The 26104-nt window shown below is 42.2% G+C and overlaps 1 protein-coding gene across 3 annotated transcripts in view; it reads right to left on the bottom strand.

Annotated features, from left to right (window-relative positions):
• Positions 1–26104, bottom strand: part of LOC106578615 (receptor-type tyrosine-protein phosphatase N2) — a 284623-nt gene that overhangs the window by 100697 nt on the left and 157822 nt on the right. The gene's annotated exons all lie outside the window — the stretch shown is intronic.

Here is a 26104-nt window from a genome sequence, read left to right as displayed (position 1 = left end):
ATGAGTTTGATCCATAAATCTATTAAAGTATTCCCCCGGTAGTTCTAAATGCAATATTTAACAAAGATATTCTCACACAAATCAAAGCAAGTGGCATGCAACATTTAAGATCATACACTCGGCAGACTTGGTTTTTTTCTGTGCATGTTGAGCTTTTGAAACACTCACTTTGATGGATACATTGATATTGAAAAACAAAATCAAAGGGGTCTTATGCCAAATGATATGGTGAAAAGAGAAAACAGAGTATAATTTGAATTGAGTTTGTTAGCATGTGAACTCGGAAATAGGGGGAAAAGAGAAAGAGGGAAAGCCAGAGAAAGGGAGAGGGTCCTTTAAATCCCATTTCCCCAGATTAAGAGTATGCAAATGGCCCTGAAGAGCTGAACCTTACCTCACTCTCCAAATTCTGCAAGGGCCTGTTTAATTAGTATTTTAATCAATTCCAATGATTCCACACACTTGGCAATTTATGCAGCATTCCATATAATTAAGCACGTTACTTTAGTGCCATCATTAGGAAGGCTAATTACAGCCCTCTCTCTCTCCTTCTCAGTTTATTGTCCGACATCCCGCAAGCGCTGATCACCCTATCGTCTCATCAGCGATCACCATAGTGATGGCGACGTCTTGAATATATAGTCAGGACTTATGGAATGAAGTCTGGCGGGAGGAGGGGGAGTAAAAGAATAGGGGGGAGCACACTCAGAGCACAGATATCCACTAGGCCAGCAGGCATCAAGCAAGCTACAGTACAGTTCATTAAAATGTCAACACAAAGATTGCAGAGAGTATAGAAAATCAGTTGTGGGGAGTAGCAGCCATCTTTGATCTGTGTATCTACCTGGTGTGATTTAGGAGGGGCAAATGTGGGAGCCATCTTGGTTCGGGTGGCAGGTAGCCTCGAGGTCAGAGCACTGGGCCCATAGAGATAGATAGAGGACTCATCTTTATATCTGTGCCATTATAGCGTCTATGACAGCATGGCCAGCGCCATTGAGGCTACAACCCATAGGAATCCTCACCTAGTTGACTACTTTGACTACTTTAAAATGGCGGAAGAATGGTGGAAGCCCTCAATGGCACTGCACATGCTAAAATAGCCTTTTTTCCACTAGAGGCCTCTATCATTCTCTATGGTTGGGCCAGTAACCGAAAGGTCACTGGTTTTAATCCTGGAGCCGACAAGGTGAAACATCTGCCGCTGTGCCCTTGAGCAAGGAACTTAATCCCAATTGCTCCAGGCGTGCTGGACAATGGTGACCCTATCCATGTCCCGTCTCCCTGCGGGTGTCTTAGGGGGAGTTGGGATGTGCAAGAAACACATTTCCATTACACACTTGGAATGATGAACACTTGTACAAGTGTGTAACAGCACAAATATAAGCACCCCACAAATGATTATTATTCAACCTGGTGGTGCTGGTGTTATTTAGGAGTGGGTAATAAGGCAGCCATCTTGGATCAGTGTGTTATTTAGGAGTGGGTAATAAGGCAGCCATCTTGGATCAGTGTGTTATTTCGGAGGGGGAAATGAGGTAGGTAATTAGGGCCAGCTGGGTGGGAGGAGCGGGGCAACAGAAAGGTCACGCTCAGCATTTAGTCTTAAGGAGGACCCCTCATGGAGCTGATCACTTAGGTATAATAAGAAGTGGAGACTGCGTCCAATATGTGTAACTGTTGTTTTCAAGGTAATCTACTCATGTTCACATACTCCGATTCATGGACCATCTATATCCGGGTTGCATCCGATTTAAACGGATCAACATCACATGCACACTAGCACTCAGTGCACACAGGGATTACCGGGAGCAGCGACGATTTCATTACGTCATCCAAAAACATGGCAGTCATTAGATTAATATAAAATGTTAATATTTTCGGCTGTGTGATGAAAAATAAAAAACGGCTTCAACAACAATTATTTGAGTAATTCAATAGATATTTTGTGCACAAAGGTGATGACTAAAGTGTCTTATAGGACTTTTCAAATCAAACTTCTCTATGTGGCCTTCTAAGGAAATTTTATTTCTGGGCCTGGCATTTGTTAAACTGCAGTAACGAAGAAAAACTGTAGGGCCAGGGTTCTGGTGCTTCTAGACCAGAACCCTGGCCCCTTGGAGCTGGGGCTGAGTAGAGAGCCAGTCAAAACATTGAGTTGAGCCTGACATCAAAACACAGTCTAACTTCTATCTCCTGGCAGTTTGACTGACAAGCTAAAAGGACATAGCGTATGCTATAACCAAAGAAGCCTGAAGGACACTATCTATCTCTAGTTGAACTTTCAACTTTCAACTTTGGTTCTTTGGGAATTGTGGGAACGTATGATTTTTTTTCACATTGGTTGTGGGAACGAAGCAAAACATTTAATGACTGGTAAAACAAAACATTCTGAGAACAGTAGTGGAAATTAGCCTGTTCTGGGAAAGTTTTTTGGGGGGTTGCAGGGAGGTTCTGAGAACATTTTATTCTGGTTCCTTGAAAGTTTCCCTGGGAGGGTTTATTAATCCTCTGAGAACTGAAATTATATTTTAAATTTATTTAACTAGGCAAGTCAGTTAAGAACACATTCCTATTTACAATGATGGTCTACCGGGGAACAGTGGGTTAACCGCCTTGTTCAGGGGCAGAACACCAGATTTTTGTCTTGTCAGCTTGAGGATTCGGTTACTGGCCCAATACTGTAACCACTAGGCTACCTGTTTGTTAATAACTTAAAACATTCACTGAATGTTTCAATAAGACTGGTAGCTTATTTGGGGTGAACTTGTTTGAATTTTAAGCACAGATAGGACAAATGGAAATTAATTTCCTTAAGCATTAATCATGCAAACACATTTATTTTTTTATTGTGACAAAGCATCATGGGCGACCCCTCAGTCATGGCAAGGAGTTCTGTTTTAGCTAAAAAAGGGGTTAGGAGGGCTTACCTGTTTTGCATGTAGGTCCTTGAAAATTCAAGCCTCTTGGCTGCTGCCATAAAGTTACATTAGAAGTGCCCATCCAAGAAGGCTCAAGGTCATTGGCCACAGATAAATGACGTCAAATCACGTTATATCTACAGTAGCTTTGATTGGACTATCAGTCATCATCATGAATCAAGTCGACAATCTACTGGCAAATCCTTTTTAATCCTTGTCATATGAAGAGAAATTATAGATAAAACGTATCGGTGCTCATCGGCCATTGGACATAAACATTTCACAACAAGTTGGAAATCACAAATTCAACAATGAGTGATTTGGAAGGAATCAGTGACAGTAGCTAAATGCAAGTATTGCAAAGCAATCACTAGCCTGCTATTCAGTGGAATGGCTGCGTGGTCCCAAATCTGGGATTAAGTGTCTCTTTTCCAAATTTAAAATGATAAACATTCAACATTGGCCATGCTGTCAATGAAGCATGATTTGCGCTGCGCTCAAAACAATTTAACTCAGAACTGCAAAAACTTGACTTCAGTGAGTTCAAGTCAACTGGGAATTCTGGAAAAAACGAGCTCCGACTGGGAAATACATTTTGAACGGTCATCCAACTCGGAATTGTAAATCGGGAACAAGCTTTAAGAAACATATGGTTATCAGAATGTTATTGTAACGGGCGTCGTAAGGATTCGATCAAGGCGCAGCGGGTTGAGTGCTCATTTGAACTTTTATTGAACACTTAATAACAAAAACAAGAAAACGAACGCACAGTATTGCAGGCTAAAAACAGCTATGCAAAAACAACTTCCCACAAAAGACAGGTGAAAAAAGGGCTACCTAAGTATGACTCCCAATCAGCAATAACGATGTACAGTGGGGGAAAAAAGTATTTAATCCCCTGCTGATTTTGTACGTTTGCCCACTGACAAAGAAATGATCAGTCTATAATTTTAATGGTAGGTTTATTTGAACAGTGAGAGACAGAATAACAACAAAAATATCGAGAAAAACGCATGTCAAAAATTGTATAAATTGATTTGCATTTTAATGAGGGAAATAAGGGTCGTGAAAAAGGGACGTTTCTTTTTTGCTGAGTTTACATGAGAGTTCATAATGCGCATTATTTGGCAATAGTAAATGTCCACAGGGATGCATGCTTGGCCTGGGCTTTCTGAGATGTTTCAAATTGTCTGTTCCTATAGCTAGAGTCATTTACAGAATAAACACAGACCCAGATAAAGCATATTCCTTGCTCTTATACTGCAACCTTATTATTCATTTTAACATCCACAATTATTTAAGACAGATTTTGAAAACTGATGTCAAGTCTCATTTTCAAGTTGTTTTCCCAGTGATTTTAATGAGCAATCGTCTGTGTGTCCCTGATTTAATTTCTGATATGCAGATTTCAGCTACCCAGCTGTTCACATAATCGTTTTGGTCACGCTGTCTAATTGCCCCGAGACAAATTAAACGCAAACACACACACCAAAAAAATCGATCAGCTTTAGCCTCTAAAGCTATTTACCCTTAATGTGATTCCCCTAAAAGGTAAAGTGTTACCACAAAACATATGCGATAGAAAAGTCAGTGCATGAAAACATCATTTGAACTGCTGACTTGAGTTGGAGTGAAGTCCTTGGGTTGGAGTTGAGGACAGCAGAATAATTGAAACACAACACATATTATAACATCATAATAATTGGCCTTTCTTCACAGCCTCCAGCCCTGTCCTGAGAAGTCAAGATGTCTGAGTTTTGGAAAAGGAGATCATTTAAATCAGTAATCTGAGGCCTCAATGTCCTTGGCCAAAAGGGTTATTTGGCTGTCCACATAGGAAACACCTTTGAAGAACCCTTTTGGGTTCCATGTAGAACTCTTTCCACAGAGGGTTCTACATGGTATTCAAAAGGGTTCTACCTGGAACCAAAAAGGGTTATTCTATGGGGACAGTGGACCCCTTTATTCTCTAAGAGTGTACACTGTACCCTACACCTCAGTACAGATCTAATGAGTTATCAGTACAATATTCAGGCATAGCTCATCCCTGATTCTGACACAATGACTATGTTGAAGTTCTACTGTTCCACACATATTACTAATAACTGTATATCATTTGGATGCTATATAGATGAGTGCTATATAGATCATAGTTAGTTAGGTTTGCATTTTGAGTCGGCACAGTGGCCAGCGTTGTTGGTGCGCCGATGAAACAGGAAGGGTAGATGACAAAATGCATATTTCACGACCCTCTGATTGATCTTTTAATACTGAATATGCATACCCACCCCTCCCATTTTCCTTCTCCATCCGTCTTTCCTTCCTTCCCTCTACTGCTCCTCAGGTCTTCTATTCAACACATCTATCTTTACAGCCATCTCTCCGGGAAAAACAAAATGAAAGTGTTTATTGCGGAGGAGGGAGGGATGACACTAACGCCTCTCCACAGCCGTTACCCTTATCAGCGGCTATCACTCCAATATTAAAGCTGCCACTTTCCCCTGCTGCACATATGAAGGCTGTCTGTACATAGCAATCTCTAAAAAAGAGAAAGAGAAAGAGAAGGAGAGTGAGAGAGGGGGGAGAGAGAGGGGGAGATGAGGATCTAGAGAGGGAGGGATGGATGCATCTGATCCTCGAGACAGATAAGATGCATCTCCCACTATTTATTTTTCAGTCAAAATCAGGGGGATGAAATGAAAAAAAATATCCCATGATCTGCCTCTGTAGCACAGACAAATAAACATCTCTGAAAGGTTACACATTTACTGTATATTGCACATTGTACATACAGTACTAACACCCCTTGATTTTTTTCACATTTCATTGTGTTGCAACCTGAATTTAAAATGGATTAAATTGAGATTTTGTGTCACTGGCCTACACATACAGTGCCAGTCAAAAGTTTGGACTCATTCAAGGGTTTTTTCTTTATTTTAATAGTAGTAAAGACATCAAACTATGAAAAAACACATATGGAATCCAAAAAAGTGTTAAAAAAATCTCTCTATATATTTTATATTTAACTTGTTATGGATAGGGGGCAGTATTTTCACGGCCGGATAAAAAAAACGTACCCCATTTAATCTGACTATTACTCCTGCCCAGAAACTAGAATATGCATATAAATATTAGCTTTGGATAGAAAACACTCCAAAGTTTCTAAAACTGTTTGAATGGTGTCTGTGAGTAAAGCAGAACTCATTTGGCAGGCCAAAACCTGAGAAGATTCCAAACAGGAAGCGCCCTCTCTGACTATTTCTTGGCCTTCTTGATCATCTCTATCCAAAACAGGGGATCTCTGGCATAACGTGACATTTTCTAACGCTCCCATAGGCTCTCAGAAGGCGGCAGAACGGTGAATGATGACTTTGCAGGCCATGGCTGAAAAACAGTAGCGCATTTGGATAGTGGTCGATCTGAGAACAATGAGACTGGGGGCGCGTGCACGAGCCGACACCATGTTTTTATTTTTTCGTCTTTGAAAGAAAAGAGGGTTTCCCGGTCGGAATATTATCGCTTTTTTACGAGAAAAATCGCATAAAAATTGATTTTAAACAGCGTTTGACATGCTTCGAAGTTCGGATAGTGTCTTGAACGCACGAACAAAACGCCGCTATTTGGATATAACTATGGATTATTTGGAACCAAACCAACATTTGTTATTGAAGTAGAAGTCCTGGGAGTGCATTCTGACGAAGGACAGCAAAGGTAATCCAATTTTTCTTATAGTAAATCTGAGTTTGGTTAGTACCAAACTTGGTGGGTGTCAAAATAGCTAGCCATGATGGCCGGGCTATCTACTCAGAATATTGCAAAATGTGCTTTCACCGAAAAGCTATTTTAAAATCTGACACCGCGATTGCATAAAGGAGTTCTGTATCTATAATTCTTAAAATAATTGTTATGTTTTTTGTGAACGTTTATCGTGAGTAATTTAGTAAATTCACCGGAAGTTTCGGTGGGTATGCTAGTTCTGAATGTCACATGCTAATGTAAAAAGCAGTTTTTTGATATAAATATGAACTTGATTGAACAAAACATGCATGTATTGTATAACATAATGTCCTAGGGTTGTCATCTGATGAAGATCATCAAAGGTTAGTGCTGCATTTAGCTGTCGTTTTGTTTTTTGTGACATTATATGCTAGCTTGAAAAATGGGTGTCTGATTATTTCTGGCTGGGTACTCTGCTGACATAATCTAATGTTTTGCTTTAGCTGTAAAGCCTTTTTGAAATCGGACAGTGTGGTTAGATAAAGGAGGGTCTTGTCTTTAAAATGGTGTAAAATAGTCATATGTTTGAAAAATGGAAGTTTTCGGATTTTCGAGGAATTTGTATTTCGCGCCACGCCCTTCATTCGATATTGGAGCAGATGTAAGAGGTTAAGACTGTTCAAAGTAGCCACCCTTTGCCTTGATGACAGCTTTGCACACTCTTGGCATCAAATATAAGGAGTTGCACCCCTTCTCAAAAAACCTACACTCGATCCCTCCGATGTCAACAACTACAGACCAGTATCCCTTCTTTCTTTTCTCTCCAAAACTCTTGAACGTGCCGTCCTTGGCCAGCTCTCCTGCTATCTCTCTCAGAATGACCTTCTTGATCCAAATCAGTCAGGTTTCAAGGCTGGTTATTCAACTGAGACTGCTCTTCTCTGTGTCACGGAGGCTCTCCGCACTGCTAAAGCTAACTCTCTCTCCTCTGCTCTCATCCTTCTAGACCTATCTGCTGCCTTTGATACTGTGAACCATCAGATCCTCCTCTCCACCCTCTCCGAGTTGGGTATCTCCGGCGCAGCTCACTCTTGGATTGCGTCCTACCTGACAGGTCGCTCCTACCAGGTGGCGTGGCGAGAATCCGTCTCCGCACCACGTGCTCTCACCACTGGTGTCCCCCAGGGCTCAGTTCTAGGCCCTCTCCTATTCTCACTATACACCAAGTAACTTGGCTCTGTCATATCCTCACATGGTCTCTCCTATCATTGCTACGCAGACGACACACAATTCATCTTCTCCTTTCCCCCTTCTGATAACCAGGTGGCGAATCACATCTCTGCATGTCTGGCAGACATATCAGTGTGGATGACGGATCACCACCTCAAGCTGAACCTCGGCAAGACGGAGCTGCTCTTCCTCCAGGGGAAGGACTGCCCTTTCCATGATCTCGCCATCACGGTGGACAACTCCATTGTGTCCTCCTCCCAGAGTGCTAAGAGCCTCGGCGTGACCCTGGACAACACCCTGTCGTTCTCCGCTAACATCAAGGCGGTGACCCGATCCTGTAGGTTCATGCTATACAACATTTGCAGAGTACGACCCTGCCTTACACAGGAAGCGGCGCAGGTCCTAATCCAGGCACTTGTCATTTCCCGTCTGGATTACTGCAACTCCCTGTTGGCGGGGCTCCCTGCCTGTGCCATTAAACCCCTACAACTCATCCAGAACGCCACAGCCTGTCTGGTGTTCAACCTTCTCAAGTTCTCTCACGTCACCCCGCTCCTCCGCACACTCCACTGGCTTCCAGTTGAAGCTCGCATCTGCTACAAGACCATGGTGCTTGCCTACGGAGCTGTGAGGGGAACGGCACCTCCATACCTTCAGGCTCTGATCAGGCACTACACCCAAACAAGGGCACTGCGTTCATCCACCTCTGGCCTGCTGGCCCCCCTACCTCTGTGGAAGCACATTTCCCGCTCAGCCCAGTCAAAACTGTTCGCTGCTCTGGCACCCCAATGGTGGAACAAGCTCCCTCACGACGCCAGGACAGCGGAGTCAATCACCACCTTCTGTAGACACCTGAAACCCCACCTCTTTAAGGAATACCTGGGATAGAATAAAGTAATCCTTCTAACCCCCCCCCCCCCCAAAAAAAAAGATATAGATGTACTATTGTAAAGTGGTTGTTCCACTGGATATCATAAGGTGAATGCACCAATTTGTAAGTCGCTCTGGATAAGAGCGTCTGCTAAATGACGTAAATGTAAATGTAAATGTATAAAATATATTTGGATTTGTTTAACACTTTTTTAGTTACTACATGATTCCATATTCATTATTTCATAATTTGATGTCTTCACTATTATTCTACAATGTAGAAAATAGTAGAAATTTATAAAAACTCTTGAGTAGGTACAGTACAGTCAAAGCTGTGGTATAATTAATAAAAAATGAAAAGTTGAAATGTCTTGAGTCAATAAGTATTTAAATCCTTTGTTATGGCAAGTCTAAATAAGTCCAGGAGTAAAAATCTGCTTAACAAGTCATATCATAAGTTGCATGGACTGCATGTGCAATAATAGTGTTTAACAGGATTTCTGAATGAGTCCCTCATCTCTGTACCCCACACATACAATTATCTGTAAGGTCCTTCAGTCAAGTAGTGAATTTCAAATACAGATTCCACCACAAATACCAGGGAGGTTTTTCAATGCCTCGCAAAGAAGGTCCACCTATTGGTATATGGGTAAAAATAAATAAGCAGACATTGAATATCCCTTTGAGCATGGTGAAGTTATTAATTACACTTTGGATGGTGTATCAATACACCCAGTCACTACAAAGATACAGGGGTCCTTCCTAACTCAGTTGCTGGAGAATGAAGGAACCCGATTAGGGATTTCACCATGAGACCAATGGTGACTTTAAAGCAGTTATAGAGTTGAATGGCTGTGATTGCAGAAAACTGAGGATGGATCAACAACATTGTAGTTACTCCACAATACTAACCTAAATGACAGAGTGAAAATAAGAAAGCCTGTACAGAATAAAAATCTTCCAAAGCATACATAAGGCACTGATGTAAAAATGCAAAAAATGTGGCAAAGAAATTAACTTAATACATTAAAAAAATGCTAAAATGTGTCAAATCCAACAGAATACATCACTGAGTACCACTCTTCATATTTTCAAGCATGGTGGTAGCTGTATCATGTTATGGGTATGCTTGTCATCGGCATGGACTGGGGAGGTTTTTTTTAGGATGAAAATTAAGAGAACAGTCAAAATCCTAGAGAAAAACTAACAGACACTGCTTTTCAACAGACACCGGGAGACAAATTCACCTTTCAGCAGGACAATAATCTAAAACACAAGGCAAATATACTTTCCACTGCAGTTGTTTACCAATATGACATTGAATGTTCCAGAGTGGCTTAGTTACAGTTTTGACTGAAACCGGCTTGAAAATCTATGGCCAGACTTGAAAATGGCTGTGTAGCAATGATCACTAACCAACTTGAGAGGTTGAATCATTTTTTAAAGAATAAATGTGCAAGTATTGTACTAGAGACTCACAGCTGTAATCGCTGCCAAAGGTAATTCTAACATGTATTGACTCAGGGTTGTGAATACTTATGTAAATTAGATATCTGTATTTTAGTTTCAATAAATTTGTTACAAATTATAAAAACATGTTTTCACTTCGTCATTATGGTGTATTTTGTTCAGATGGGTGAGGAAAAAAAAATATTTAATCCGTTTTGATTAGGCTGTCACACAACAAAATGTGGAATAAATCAAGGGGTATGAATACTTTCTGAAGGCACTGTATTTTATAATCTCTTTCACCAGCTTTTGATTATCAAAATCCCAAATAGTTGACAGATATTGTTCTCTTCACATAGATGGCATCAAATATTATTTGTATCCTGCCAAGTCTCAATGGTGTGGTTAGACAATGTTGAGCAACAAGACAAATACTTTAGTGTGTATCCATATTCAAAGCGGTAATCACGGTCATAAACACACACACACACACACACACACACACACACACACACACACACACACACACACACACACACACACACACACACACACACACACACACACACACACACACACACACACACACACACACACACACACACAAAGCCATCTATCCCCAGATAATCAAGGAACACTCCTCTCCCTTGTCTTTTCTTCTGATGAATATCACCGGTTATTCTTTCCCTCCGCTTTGATAAATCTAGACACCAAATCAAAGGCCTTATACCTCTGAATAAACCTACAAATAAAAAGGGGAATAGGAAAGAGGAGAAGAGAGGGAGGGGAGAGAAAATAAGGAGACGGAAAATAGAGGAGGAGAGTGTCATGGAAAAACAAAATACTTTCTTCCTGCTCCGATCAAATTGAGAAAGTAATGCATTCGCTTTCTCCATGTGTATGACATCATTAGAAGCTAATGCCGTAAGATAAACACCAAGCATACTGTCTGTGTCCGTCACATGGTAGTCGTGCTGTTAGTAGCAGGGGGCGGAGCTGATTGAGTTTCTGTTTATTTACCCTGATCAATACCTGCCTATGGAGTATGAGGAGAGGCACAACTGCCTGGCAACCAACTACTACTACTCAGTCTGAACCAATACTCCATAGTGCTTAAATACCTGGGTTGCATTCATTAGGCCTGAAACAGAAGAAAATGGACTGAAACTGGGAGGGACCACCTGAATTCATCCAATAAGAAATGCTCGTTTTAATTTTGCATTGCAGAACGTTTTGTTACAATTTGATACAGTGCACCATGATGAATATGACTTCTTCATGATGTCAAAATGTGTTTCAAAGGTGTGCGTTTTCTGTTTACACAATGTACACAGTGTGAAAAGATGAAATGCCTAAAGCTGTGGTATAATAGACCATGAGACAGGGATTGTGACTCAAATGGTACCATATTCCCTATATAGTGCACTACTTTTGACCAGGACCCACACGGCTAGGAAATAGGGTGCTATTTGCGACGCAGACAGAGTTTCAGAGATCTCTGATTCTTGTAATCAGGGTGTCTGCCATTGGCATGCACGGCATGTCCTCTGCAAATCCAGCCACGGCCCCTGGTATAAGGTATCACTACTCCTCCCTTTCTATAGGCAGGAACTCAAACAGGAAGTACGCGTGCTAAGGACTATTCAACGCTGGTCTGATTAACCGGAATCCACGCTTCAAGATTGTTTTAATCACGCGGACTGGGATATGTTCCGGGTAGGCTCCGAGAATAACATTGACGAATACACTGATACGGGGACTGAGTTTATCAGGAAGTGTATAGGAGATGTAGTACCCACTGTGACTATTAAAACCTACCCTAACCAGAAACCGTGGATAGATGGCAGTATTCGTGCAAAACTGATGCGAACCACGACATTTAACCATGGCAAGGTGACTGGGAATATTGTTGAATACAAATAGTGTAGTTATTTCCTCTGTAAGGCAATCAAAAGGGCAAAACGTCAGTATAGAGACAAAGTGGAGTCGCAAATCAACGGCTCAGACACGAGATGTATGTGGATGGGTCTACAGACAATCACGGACAACAAAGGGAAAACCAGCCATGACGTGGACACCAACGTCTTGCTTCCGGACAAGCTAAACACTTTCTTTGCCCGCTTTGAGGATAACACAGTGCCACTGATGCGGCCCACTACCATGGACTGTGGGTTCTCCTTCTCCATGGCTGACGTGAGTAAGACATTTAAGCGTGTTAACTCTCGCAGGGCTGCCGGCCCAGACAGCATTCCTAGCCGTGTCGTCAGATCATGCAAAAACCAGCTGGCTGGAGTGTTTACGGACATATTCAATCTCTCCCTATCCCAATCTGCTGTCCCCACATGCTTCAAGATGTCCACCATTGTTCCTCTACCCAAGAAATCAAAGGTTACTGAACTAAATGACTATTGACCCACCCATAGCACTCACTTCTGTCATCATGAAGTGCTTTGAGAGACTAGTCAAGGATCATATCACCTCTACCTTACCTGACACCCTAGACCCACTTCAATTTGCTTACCGCCCCAATAGATCCACAGACGATGCAATTGCCATCACACTGCTCTATCCCATCTGGACAAGAGCAATACCTACAGTTGAAGTCGGAAGTTTACATACACCTTAGCCAAATAAATGTAAACTCAGTTCTTCACAATTCCTGACATTTAATCCCAGTAAAAATTCCCTGTATTAGGATCACCACTTTAAGAATGTGAATTGTCAGAATAATAGTAGAGAGAATGATTTATTTCAGCTTTTATTTCTTTGATCACATTCCCAGTGGGTCAGAAGTTTACATACACTCAATTAGTATTTGGCAGCATTGCCTTTAAATTGTTTAACTTGGGTCAAACGGTCTGGGTAGCCTTACACAAGCTTCCGACAATAAGTTGGGTGAACTTTGGCCCATTCATCCTGACAGAGGTGGTGTAACTGAGTCAGGTTTGTAGGCCTTCTTGCTCGCACACGCTTTTTCAGTTCTGCCCACAAATTTTCTATAGGATTGAAGTCAGGGTTTGTGATGGCCACTCCAATATCTTGACTTTGTTGTCCTTTAGCCATTTTGCCAAAGCTGTGGTATAATAGACCATGAGACAGGGATTGTGACTCAAATGGTACCATATTCCCTATATAGTGCACTACTTTTGACCAGGACCCACACGGCTAGGAAATAGGGTGCTATTTGCGACGCAGACAGAGTTTCAGAGATCTCTGATTCTTGTAATCAGGGTGTCTGCCATTGGCATGCACGGCATGTCCTCTGCAAATCCAGCCACGGCCCCTGGTATAAGGTATCACTACTCCTCCCTTTCTATAGGCAGGAACTCAAACAGGAAGTACGCGTGCTAAGGACTATTCAACGCTGGTCTGATTAACCGGAATCCACGCTTCAAGATTGTTTTAATCACGCGGACTGGGATATGTTCCGGGTAGGCTCCGAGAATAACATTGACGAATACACTGATACGGGGACTGAGTTTATCAGGAAGTGTATAGGAGATGTAGTACCCACTGTGACTATTAAAACCTACCCTAACCAGAAACCGTGGATAGATGGCAGTATTCGTGCAAAACTGATGCGAACCACGACATTTAACCATGGCAAGGTGACTGGGAATATTGTTGAATACAAATAGTGTAGTTATTTCCTCTGTAAGGCAATCAAAAGGGCAAAACGTCAGTATAGAGACAAAGTGGAGTCGCAAATCAACGGCTCAGACACGAGATGTATGTGGATGGGTCTACAGACAATCACGGACAACAAAGGGAAAACCAGCCATGACGTGGACACCAACGTCTTGCTTCCGGACAAGCTAAACACTTTCTTTGCCCGCTTTGAGGATAACACAGTGCCACTGATGCGGCCCACTACCATGGACTGTGGGTTCTCCTTCTCCATGGCTGACGTGAGTAAGACATTTAAGCGTGTTAACTCTCGCAGGGCTGCCGGCCCAGACAGCATTCCTAGCCGTGTCGTCAGATCATGCAAAAACCAGCTGGCTGGAGTGTTTACGGACATATTCAATCTCTCCCTATCCCAATCTGCTGTCCCCACATGCTTCAAGATGTCCACCATTGTTCCTCTACCCAAGAAATCAAAGGTTACTGAACTAAATGACTATTGACCCACCCATAGCACTCACTTCTGTCATCATGAAGTGCTTTGAGAGACTAGTCAAGGATCATATCACCTCTACCTTACCTGACACCCTAGACCCACTTCAATTTGCTTACCGCCCCAATAGATCCACAGACGATGCAATTGCCATCACACTGCTCTATCCCATCTGGACAAGAGCAATACCTACAGTTGAAGTCGGAAGTTTACATACACCTTAGCCAAATAAATGTAAACTCAGTTCTTCACAATTCCTGACATTTAATCCCAGTAAAAATTCCCTGTATTAGGATCACCACTTTAAGAATGTGAATTGTCAGAATAATAGTAGAGAGAATGATTTATTTCAGCTTTTATTTCTTTGATCACATTCCCAGTGGGTCAGAAGTTTACATACACTCAATTAGTATTTGGCAGCATTGCCTTTAAATTGTTTAACTTGGGTCAAACGGTCTGGGTAGCCTTACACAAGCTTCCGACAATAAGTTGGGTGAACTTTGGCCCATTCATCCTGACAGAGGTGGTGTAACTGAGTCAGGTTTGTAGGCCTTCTTGCTCGCACACGCTTTTTCAGTTCTGCCCACAAATTTTCTATAGGATTGAAGTCAGGGTTTGTGATGGCCACTCCAATATCTTGACTTTGTTGTCCTTCAGCCATTTTGCCAAAGCTGTGGTATAATAGACCATGAGACAGGGATTGTGACTCAAATGGTACCATATTCCCTATATAGTGCACTACTTTTGACCAGGACCCACACGGCTAGGAAATAGGGTGCTATTTGCGACGCAGACAGAGTTTCAGAGATCTCTGATTCTTGTAATCAGGGTGTCTGCCATTGGCATGCACGGCATGTCCTCTGCAAATCCAGCCACGGCCCCTGGTATAAGGTATCACTACTCCTCCCTTTCTATAGGCAGGAACTCAAACAGGAAGTACGCGTGCTAAGGACTATTCAACGCTGGTCTGATTAACCGGAATCCACGCTTCAAGATTGTTTTAATCACGCGGACTGGGATATGTTCCGGGTAGGCTCCGAGAATAACATTGACGAATACACTGATACGGGGACTGAGTTTATCAGGAAGTGTATAGGAGATGTAGTACCCACTGTGACTATTAAAACCTACCCTAACCAGAAACCGTGGATAGATGGCAGTATTCGTGCAAAACTGATGCGAACCACGACATTTAACCATGGCAAGGTGACTGGGAATATTGTTGAATACAAATAGTGTAGTTATTTCCTCTGTAAGGCAATCAAAAGGGCAAAACGTCAGTATAGAGACAAAGTGGAGTCGCAAATCAACGGCTCAGACACGAGATGTATGTGGATGGGTCTACAGACAATCACGGACAACAAAGGGAAAACCAGCCATGACGTGGACACCAACGTCTTGCTTCCGGACAAGCTAAACACTTTCTTTGCCCGCTTTGAGGATAACACAGTGCCACTGATGCGGCCCACTACCATGGACTGTGGGTTCTCCTTCTCCATGGCTGACGTGAGTAAGACATTTAAGCGTGTTAACTCTCGCAGGGCTGCCGGCCCAGACAGCATTCCTAGCCGTGTCGTCAGATCATGCAAAAACCAGCTGGCTGGAGTGTTTACGGACATATTCAATCTCTCCCTATCCCAATCTGCTGTCCCCACATGCTTCAAGATGTCCACCATTGTTCCTCTACCCAAGAAATCAAAGGTTACTGAACTAAATGACTATTGACCCACCCATAGCACTCACTTCTGTCATCATGAAGTGCTTTGAGAGACTAGTCAAGGATCATATCACCTCTACCTTACCTGACACCCTAGACCCACTTCAATTTGCTTACCGCCCCAATAGATCCACAGACGATGCAATTGCCATCACACTGCTCTATCCCATCTGGACAAGAGCAATACCTACAGTTGAAGTCGGAAGTTTACATACACCTTAGCCAAATAAATGTAAACTCAGTTCTTCACAATTCCTGACATTTAATCCCAGTAAAAATTCCCTGTATTAGGATCACCACTTTAAGAATGTGAATTGTCAGAATAATAGTAGAGAGAATGATTTATTTCAGCTTTTATTTCTTTGATCACATTCCCAGTGGGTCAGAAGTTTACATACACTCAATTAGTATTTGGCAGCATTGCCTTTAAATTGTTTAACTTGGGTCAAACGGTCTGGGTAGCCTTACACAAGCTTCCGACAATAAGTTGGGTGAACTTTGGCCCATTCATCCTGACAGAGGTGGTGTAACTGAGTCAGGTTTGTAGGCCTTCTTGCTCGCACACGCTTTTCAGTTCTGCCCACAAATTTTCTATAGGATTGAAGTCAGGGTTTGTGATGGCCACTCCAATATCTTGACTTTGTTGTCCTTTAGCCATTTTGCCAAAACTTTGGAAGTATGCTTGGGGTCATTGTCCATTTGGAAGACCCATTTGCGACCAAGCTTTAACTTCCTGACTGATGTCTTGAGATGTTTCTACAATATATCCACATAATTTTCCTACCTCATGATGCCATCTATATTGTGAAGTGCACCAGTCCCTCCTACAGCAAAGCACCCCCACAACATGATGCTGCCACCCCCGTGCTTCACGGTTGGGATGGTGTTCTCCGGCTTGCAAGCCTCCCCCTTTTTCTTCCAAATATAACAATGGTCATTATGGCCAAACAGTTCTATTTTTGTTTCATCAGACCAGAGGACATTTCTCCAAAAAGTACGTTCTTTGTCCCCATGTGCAGTTGCAAACCATAGTCTGGCTTTTTTAAGGCGGTTTTGGAGCAGTGACTTCTTCCTTGCTGAGGGACCTTTCAGGTTATGTCGATATAGGACTCATTTTACTGTGGATATAGATACTTTTGTACCTGTTTTCTCCAGCATCTTCACAAGGTCCTTTGCTGTTGTTCTGGGATTGATTTACACTTTTCGCACCAAAGTACATTCATCTCTAGGAGACAGAATGAGTCTCCTTCCTGAGCGGTATGACCGCTGTGTGGTCCCATGGTGTTTATACTTGCGTACTATTGTTTGTACAGATGAACGTGGTACCTTCAGGTGTTTGGAAATTACTCCCAAGGATGAACCAGACTTGTGGAGGTCTACAATTTTTTTCTGAGGTCTTGGCTGATTTCTTTTGATTTTCCCATGATGATAAGCAAAGAGGCACTGAGTTTGAAGGTAGGCCTTGAAATACATCCACAGGTACACCTCCAATTGACTCAAATTATGTCAATTAACCTATCAGAAGCTACTGAAGCCATGACATCATTTTCTGGAATCTTCCAAGCTGCTTAAAGGCACAGTCAACTTAGTGTATGTAACCTTCTAACCCACTTGAAATGTGATACAGTGAATTATAAGTGAAATTATCTGTCTGTAAACAATTGTAAGAAAAATTACACAAAGTAGATATCCTAACCGACTTGCTAAAAATATAGTTTGTTAACAAGAAATTTGTGGAGTGGTTGAAAAACGAGTTTTATTAATGACTCCAACCTAAGTGTGTGTAAACTTCCGACTTCAACTGTATGTAAGAATGCTGTTCATTGACTATAGCTCAGCATTCAACACCATAGTACCCTCCAAGCTCATCATTAAGCCTGGGGCCCTGGGTCTGAACCCCGCCCTGTGCACCTGGGTCCTGGACTTCCTGACGGGCCACCACCAGGTGCTGAAGGTAGGAAACAACAACTCCACTTCGCTGATCCTCAACACAGGGGCCCCACAAGGGTGCGTGCTCAGCCCCCTCCTGTACTCCCTGCATGACTGAGTGGCTACGCATGCCTCCAACTCAATCATCAAGTTTGCAGACGACACAACAGTAGTAGGCCTGATTACAAACAATAACGAGACAGCCCACAGGGAGGAGGTGAGGGCCCTGGGAGTGTGGTTCCAGGAAAACAACCTCTCACTAAACGTCAACAAAACAAAGGATCTGATCGTTGACTTCAGGAAACAGCAGAGGGAGCATCCCCTATCCACATCGACGGGACCGCAGTGGAGAAGGTAGAAAGCTTCAAGTTCCTTGGCCTACACATCACTGACACACTGAAATTGTCCACACACACAGACAGTGTAGAGAAGAAGGTGCAACAGTGCCTCTTCAACCTCAGGAGGCTGAAGAAATTTGGCTTGACTCCTGAAACCTTCACAAACTTTTACAGATGCACAATTGAGAGCATCCTGTGGGGGTCTATCACCGCCATGTATGGCAACTGCACCGCCCACAACCGCAGGGCTCTCCAGAAGGTGGTGCAGTCTGCCCAACCCATCACCGGGGGCAAACTACATGCCCTCCAGGACACCTACAGCACCCGATGTCACAGGAAGGCCAAAAAGATCATCAAGGACAACAACCAACCGAGCCGCTGCCTGTTCACCATGCTATCATCCCACAGGCGAGGTCAGTACAGGTGCATCAAAGCTGGGACCGAGAGACTGAAAAACAGCTTCTATATCAAGGCAATCAGACTGTTAAATAGCCATCAGTAGCACCTTAGAGGCTGCTGCCCTATATGCATAGACTTGAAATCACTGGCCACTTTAATAAGGGAACTGGTCACTTTAATAATGTTTACATATTTTGCATTACTCATCTCATATGTTTATACTGTATTCTGTATCTTAGTCTATGCAACTCCAACATTGCTGTCCAAATATATATATTCTTAATTACATTCCTTTACTTTGGATTTGTGTGTATTGTGAAATTTTTTGATATTACTTGTTAGATATTATTGTACTGTTGGAGCTAGAAACACAAGCATTTCACTACACCTGCAATAACAACTGCTAAACATGTGTATGTGACCAATAAAATTTGATTTGATTTGATTTACAGACACTTTCCCCTGTCAAACAAACTCTGAATGACACATCCCTAATAATGTTGTCTCTCAAATAAGGGCTTTTCAAAGACCAGCCAGGTCATCCGTGAAGGAAGTATTCAACGTCCATCCATGTTTGAGGACGTTGGGCGATGACTTGGAAACTGGCCACTAGAGGCAACAGTGAGCGCTGTTACCTTCAACCAGGTTTGGGATTTGCTAGAGCGTTGTGGACGGGGATGGTGGATGGGCGTAAGCATCTGCCTCTGGTGCATGTTTGAATCCAGCGATAGAAAGTTGTTTTGAGATTTTGGTTTTAAGCCTATCCCAAGCCTTAACCCTTACCTTAACCATTCGAAGTTAATGCCTAACATAAAAATTTCAGAGTTAATGCCTAAACGTAACCCTAACCTTAACAATTTGGAGTTAATGCCTAAACTTAACCTTAAGCACTCCGAACATTTCAAGTTTGCAACAACTTCGACATTTGACGTTTGAGAAGCATGGATGAAAGTCTATAATTCTGATGCGAGTCTGTGACAGTTAGTTTTTTAAAGATGGCCACCTGGATGAGTCTGGGTGGGTCTCCGCCAGAGGCAGACACAGAGACACACACACACCCAGAAAACATGCGCATACAAGCACACTTAGATGCGCATACACATGCATTCACACACATACGCCATGCATGCGATCTCTCTCACTGCATATTTCTCCACCCTTTCTTCTCTCTCTGTCCTTCTCTCTTCTCCATCAGTTCCTCTTCCACTCGGTTGATTAATAGATTGTGGCTCCTCTGACACTGTGTAGAATAGGCATTTTCCGTTTGATAGGTGCTGACACAAATTCTTCACGGACTGCGAGAGAAGGAGGGAACCGAAGCGGTCCCAGCAAATTATTTGGATCTTAGGCACCTCCAGATGTGAGACAAACCCCATGGATGTCACTCCACATCTACCCAGGGATTTGTTTCTGCTGTTTTTTCCCCTTCAAAGTTGACAATCTGCAGATGCATGACATGTTCAACATAAATTACATTTGACAATTGTTCAAAAGAGAGGTTTATAGACTGCAGTGGCGCCTACTGGTTGATGAGATTTACCATACAAATCTAAAACAATCAAAGTGTGAGTAGCGTATTGACCGCTTTTTTCAGCTTCTCTTATTAGAATGGATAGAATAGAATACAATAGAGTAAAGTGAAAAATGAATGTCTCTTCCCTTGCCAAACTATCTGGCTGTCATTCAAACATTCGTATTACCATATTAAAATAAACTCCATTACTCAGACTCCTTAGAACTTTATTGGGTTAAAAAGGAATCCAAGTGTCAGGAATGCACTTTGGATCAGATGCCAGTTATACTCACTGATCATTTATTGTGGATTCATCATCATACATATAATTCTATATGCCTACAACAAGTACACCAATTACCAGAGAGACCTTCCCCTGTACGTAAAATGTATATTCAAATGCTTAAGAATATTGCTCTCTGACCAGAGATCTTAATTTACTTCCCCTGAGTGTGTGTGACACTCCTATCACACAGTTGAAAACATCTGGCAGTTTGCCACCGTCTGAAGGCAGTCTATGCAGAAAAGCAGGTGTTTGGGGATGGAGGAGCTCACACACACGCGCAAACACACACCCAACACTCGCAAACACACACCAACACACACACTCTGACATACCTGTACCCTCCCTGCAGCGAGAACAGTGACAGAGACAGCCCTACCTGTCACTGTGGAAGTAATTATCCAGCAGGCGCTCTCTACGGACCATCTCCAGCAGGGCTCTACATTACTAACCACATCACTGAGCTGCTACTCTACTCTCACCACACACACAGGCTTGGACGGACACACGTGCACTGAAGTACGTGCACGCATGCAAGTGGCGCGTGGGTCAGCTGGTTGTTCACCCGCACCAATCCGCATTTGCTAATAATCCATCCGCAACCACCTGACTATACACTACCGGTCAAAAGTTTTAGAACACCTACTCATTCAAGGGTTTGTCTTTATTTTTACTTTTTTTCTACATTGTAGAATAACATTGAAGACATCACAACTATGAAATAACACATATGGAATCATGTAGTAGCCAAAAAAGTGTTAAACGAATCAAAATATATTTTATATTTCTTCAAATATCAAATAGCCACCCTTTGCCTTGATGACAGCTTTGCACACTCTTGGCATTCTCTCAACCAGCTTCACCTGAAATGCTTTTCCAACTGTCTTGAAGGAGTTCCCACATATGCTGAGCACTTGTTGGCTGCTTTTCCTTCACTCTGCGTTCCGACTCATCCCAAACCATTTCAATTTGGTTGAGGTCGGGGGATTGTGGAGGCCAGGTCATCTGATGCAGCACTCCATCACTCACCTTCTTGGGCAAATAGCCCTTACACAGCCTGGACGTGTGTTGGGACATTGTCCTGTTGAAAACAAATGACAGTCCCACTAAGCCCAAACCACATGGGATGGCGTATCGCTGCAGAATGCTGTGGTAGCCATGCTGGTAAAGTGTGCCTTGAATTCTCAATAAATCACAGAAAGTGTCACCAATAAAGCACCCCCACACCATCACACCTCCTCCTCCATGTTTTACGGTGGGAAATACACATGCTGAGATCATCCGTTCACCCACACCTCGTCTCACAAAGACATGGCATTTGGAACCAAAAATGTCCAATTTGGACTCCAGACCAAAGGACACATTTCCACCAGTCTAATGTCTATTGCTCGTGTTTCTTGGCCCAAGCAAGTCTCTTCTTATTATTGGTGTCCTTAGTATTGGTTTCTTTGCAGCAATTCGACCCTGAAGGCCTGATTCACACAGTCTCCTCTGAACAGTTGATGTTGAGATGTGTCTGTTACTTGAACTCTGTGAAGCATTTATTTGGGCTGCAATTTCTGAATCTGGTAACTCTAATGAACTTATTCTCTGCAGCAGAGGTAACTCTGGGTATTCATTTCCTGTGGAGGTCCTCATGAGAGCCAGTTTCATCACAGAGCTTGATGGTTTTTGAGACTGCACTTGAAGAAACTTTAAAAGTTCTTGAAAGTTTCCATATTGACTGACCTTCATGTCTTAAAGTAATGATGGACTGTCATTTCTCTTTGCTTCTTTATACCCCCCCGAGACAATGCCAAGAGTGTACAAAGCTGTCATAAAGGCAAAGGGTGGCTATTTGAAGAATCTCAAATCTCAAATATATTTGATTTGTTTAACACTTTTTTAGTTACCACATGATTCCATGTGATATTTCATAGTTTGGTTGTCTTCACTATTATTCTACAATGTAGAAAATAGTAAATATAAGAAAAACCCTTGAATGAGTAGGTGTTCTAAAACTTTTGACTGGTAGTGTATAGTCAGGTGGTTGCGGATGGATTATTAGCAAATGCGGATTGGTGCGGGTGAACAACCAGCGGGGACTGTGGGTTATCAGTCCACTAACGCACGCACATCTGTTTTCAACCTGACCCTCAGTCACAACACCTAGATCTGGTTGACAGTCAACAAGGTAATGGCTTACATAAATTCAAATTAACTGGTGATATCGAAATCCTGCTCAGTGCAATGACCGGTAGTCAAACATACATATTCACATACATACGTATTCTCTCCCACACACACACACACACACACACACACACACACACACACACACACACACACACACACACACACACACACACACACACACACACACACACACACACACACACACACACACACACACACACACACACACACACACACACCACACACAGAGTACTCTACTGTACATTATCCCACGAACTTGCCATGAGCAAAGATATACTGAGTTATGCATTAAATAAAACCATAGACATTTATCTCAGTGAGCATTTGGAGACAGAACAGCATGAATTTACAAGCCAGGATTTTCTCTCTGGTGAACAGGACACGTGTTTGGTGGGAGGGCGTCCAATTGGCCATTTTGGCACAACAGAGGCCAATGGCCAGTCAGGGGAAGGACTTAGGTTGTCTCCCAATGACTCTCTCCTTTCTCTCAAAGTGTGCACATGTTCACTTCCCTTCATGGATATGACGGGAAATGACAGCTATAAGAAACTCCCTCCAGCCCATCCCCACTCCAATCCAATGATTTTTAATTTGTGGAGAATAGTGAACAAGTGCACACTTCAGGAAGAAGAAGAGATTATTGGAACATACCCAAGATTTGATCTTTCTCACACATGCTCAGTAGAGCTAAAATCCGCTAGTGCAGTCATATCACTCTGTACGTGTTAGAGATACTGTAGTGGTTAATTGCATTGAGCTGTGAAGGGGAATATGAGAAGAAAAACGCCCAAGGTGACCTCATTATGACAGATTTGTTCCGACTGTCATTAGAAATCATTCACTCTGTCACTCAAATCTTTCGAGAGAGAGAGAGAGAGGGGGGGATGGATGGAGAGACAATTATGGCTTGGTCTGGAGTTGTGATTGTCTAAAATAACGACAATTGCGATATGAAAGCTCAGAAAATAATAAAGTACTCAACATCAATTTGTGAATTTGTTTTGCGTACAAACTTCAAGCCCCCCTAAAACTTTGAATAAAATTCCAATTACAAAGAAAGTGTTTAAAACTTTCCGCTTACGCATTAGCCATACTGTTTAATCATGAGGGATTGTAATACTGGATTTTATTCTAATAAAGTGTTATCTCCAGCATGCTGCTAAATATGGAGGGAGGTGAAGAGTTATATAACTTTTCACTGATATTCATTAATAGGGTGGCTTTTGAAATTACTATTGCCTTACTTAATTTCCCCTTTTGTTTCAAGGGATAGATAAAAAGCTGCAGGGTCTGTCTGAAAGATGTGATATGCTGAATCCAGAGCAGCAGCCTCCATTTTGAAACCCTGTTCTGGGGGGGGGAACAACTTCATTTCATAAGAGGGATAGTTCTAGTACTGTACAGTATTGTGTTTGCTAAGCCCTTCACACTACCCTCAGTGTTCCATGTAATGTTTCTCTTCTCCTCAAACCAAAATGCAACCTTCAAATCATCCGCAAAAAAAAAAAGTATCACAAAAATTGCTGCCTTGCCTTCTACATTACTATTTCTGAGGTTGTCTGACTTTCTGTTTTTAAAAGCTGTCGAATACTTGAAAATGTTAAAGCGTTTTGCCAGAGGTACACAGCAAATTCTCCAGTGTTGAATCAACACTGACAGGGGGTAGCAGGGCATCCTAGCAGTTAAGAGCGTTGGGCCTGTAACCGAAAAATGACTGGTTCCAAACCCCTTAGCTGACTAGGTGAAAAATCTGCTGATGTGCCCTTGAACAAAGCACTTAAGTGTTGCATTTAACACTGGTTCAGTGTCTATATGGGTCCATGCTTTTCAGTGTTAAATTAACATACTGCTTAGTGTAAAGCCTTATTTGCATATTTCCCAGAGTGCCATTAGATTGAATTATAGAGTTACCAATGTGCTGTATTATGTCATGTTTCATGTTTTGTGTGGACCCCAGGAAGAGTAGCTGCTGCTTTCACAACAGCTAATGGGGATCCTAATGAAATACCAAATACCACCCATGGCTCTATTTGTTAGTGACAGACATGGTTGTTGCATTCATCCATTTTCAGTCCATTGGACTTAACCAAGTGAGATCCTAAGCAGTTATTATGTTATTATTCAAATGTAATTGTCATACACAATACAACAAGTATTTAATAAGGCCTTATTTAGAGGACCTAGTTTTACCTTAATACAGCAGCCTGAAGTCATGATAGGCCCCAAGTCACATTATGATGGCTTGCAAAGTGATGTGTAATTCCTATTGGAATCCAGCCAAAGTGGGGATATCCAACATTCAGAATGACTGCTGGGTTGGGAAGACTAAGATCAGGGTGGGTAATTAACACCCGCCAAATGCGGGTCAATTTTGTCATGTTGGCGGATGATTGCACACAGCATTTGGGACGTTTTAATTTTGTATTTTTATTTCGTAATTTTTACCCCCTTTTTCTCCACAATTTTGTAATATCCAATTACGATCTTGTCTAAAGTAATTGAGCATGGAACACTTGTACTCCTTGTAAAAAATGTCAGCGTTAGTACTAATAATAATAATAAATAGGCTGCATCACTCAGCATTTTGTGGCAGGGCAAGGACTTTGTTGATTCTTGAAGTTCAGTTGTAAAACTGTTTATCTTTCTTTTTTTTAATTATTATTATTATTTATTTTTTTCGTATTTATTTTAACATACATTGGTTTAAAGACTCAGGTCACAAACATGTAATTGAATTAAGCAATATATCACATTACTTCTTACTAGTAATACATTTCTTGTTTTAGAAACATTACAAAGCATGCTCATCTGTTATTTGTGATTGTTGGTGTGATCATGGCAAAAAAATGTTTTGGCTGGAAAATTAGTTAAACAATCAAAGTACATGCAAAAACATAGATATTGAAACAAACAATTCCCCAAATCAATCTGCAATACAGCATGCTGGGTAATATGATAATGATGGGTGTGGTTTTGGTTTAACTGATTATTAACACCAACATTGGGGTTCAGGTAACACTGGCCAATTTGCTGTGTAGCTAATGCTAAAAAAGACAAATCAGTGTCAGTGGGCTTCTAGTAAATCCCACATCCACCACAGGTATCAGTGCTGTGGACAGACAGCCCTATGGGCTAAACAAAACACAACACAAGTCAACATTATCACTAAAGCCTGCCAGAGGAACACAGGACCAGTCTTCTCAGTGCCTACTGGCTGGTGGGTATACCACCCTTCCCCAATCGTAGCATCTTTGTCAAAGTTGCTCAACGTGTGTTTGCTGGAGAGCCGGGGGTTCCTGGTTTTGTATGCGACTGCCTTTGTCTGTACCATGAACCACAGACTCCCCTACAGAGTCCCCTGTATCACCAATGCGGCCAGGGATGGACTGGGACCATACATTTCGAACACACCAGACCATTTTTTT

The sequence above is a fragment of the Salmo salar genome, chromosome 19 (assembly GCF_965601325.2).
Source record: "Salmo salar chromosome 19, fSalSal1, whole genome shotgun sequence".
NCBI lineage: Eukaryota > Metazoa > Chordata > Actinopteri > Salmoniformes > Salmonidae > Salmo > Salmo salar.
Note: the sequence above shows the minus strand (reverse complement) of the source record. Positions and strands in the feature narration are given on the sequence as shown.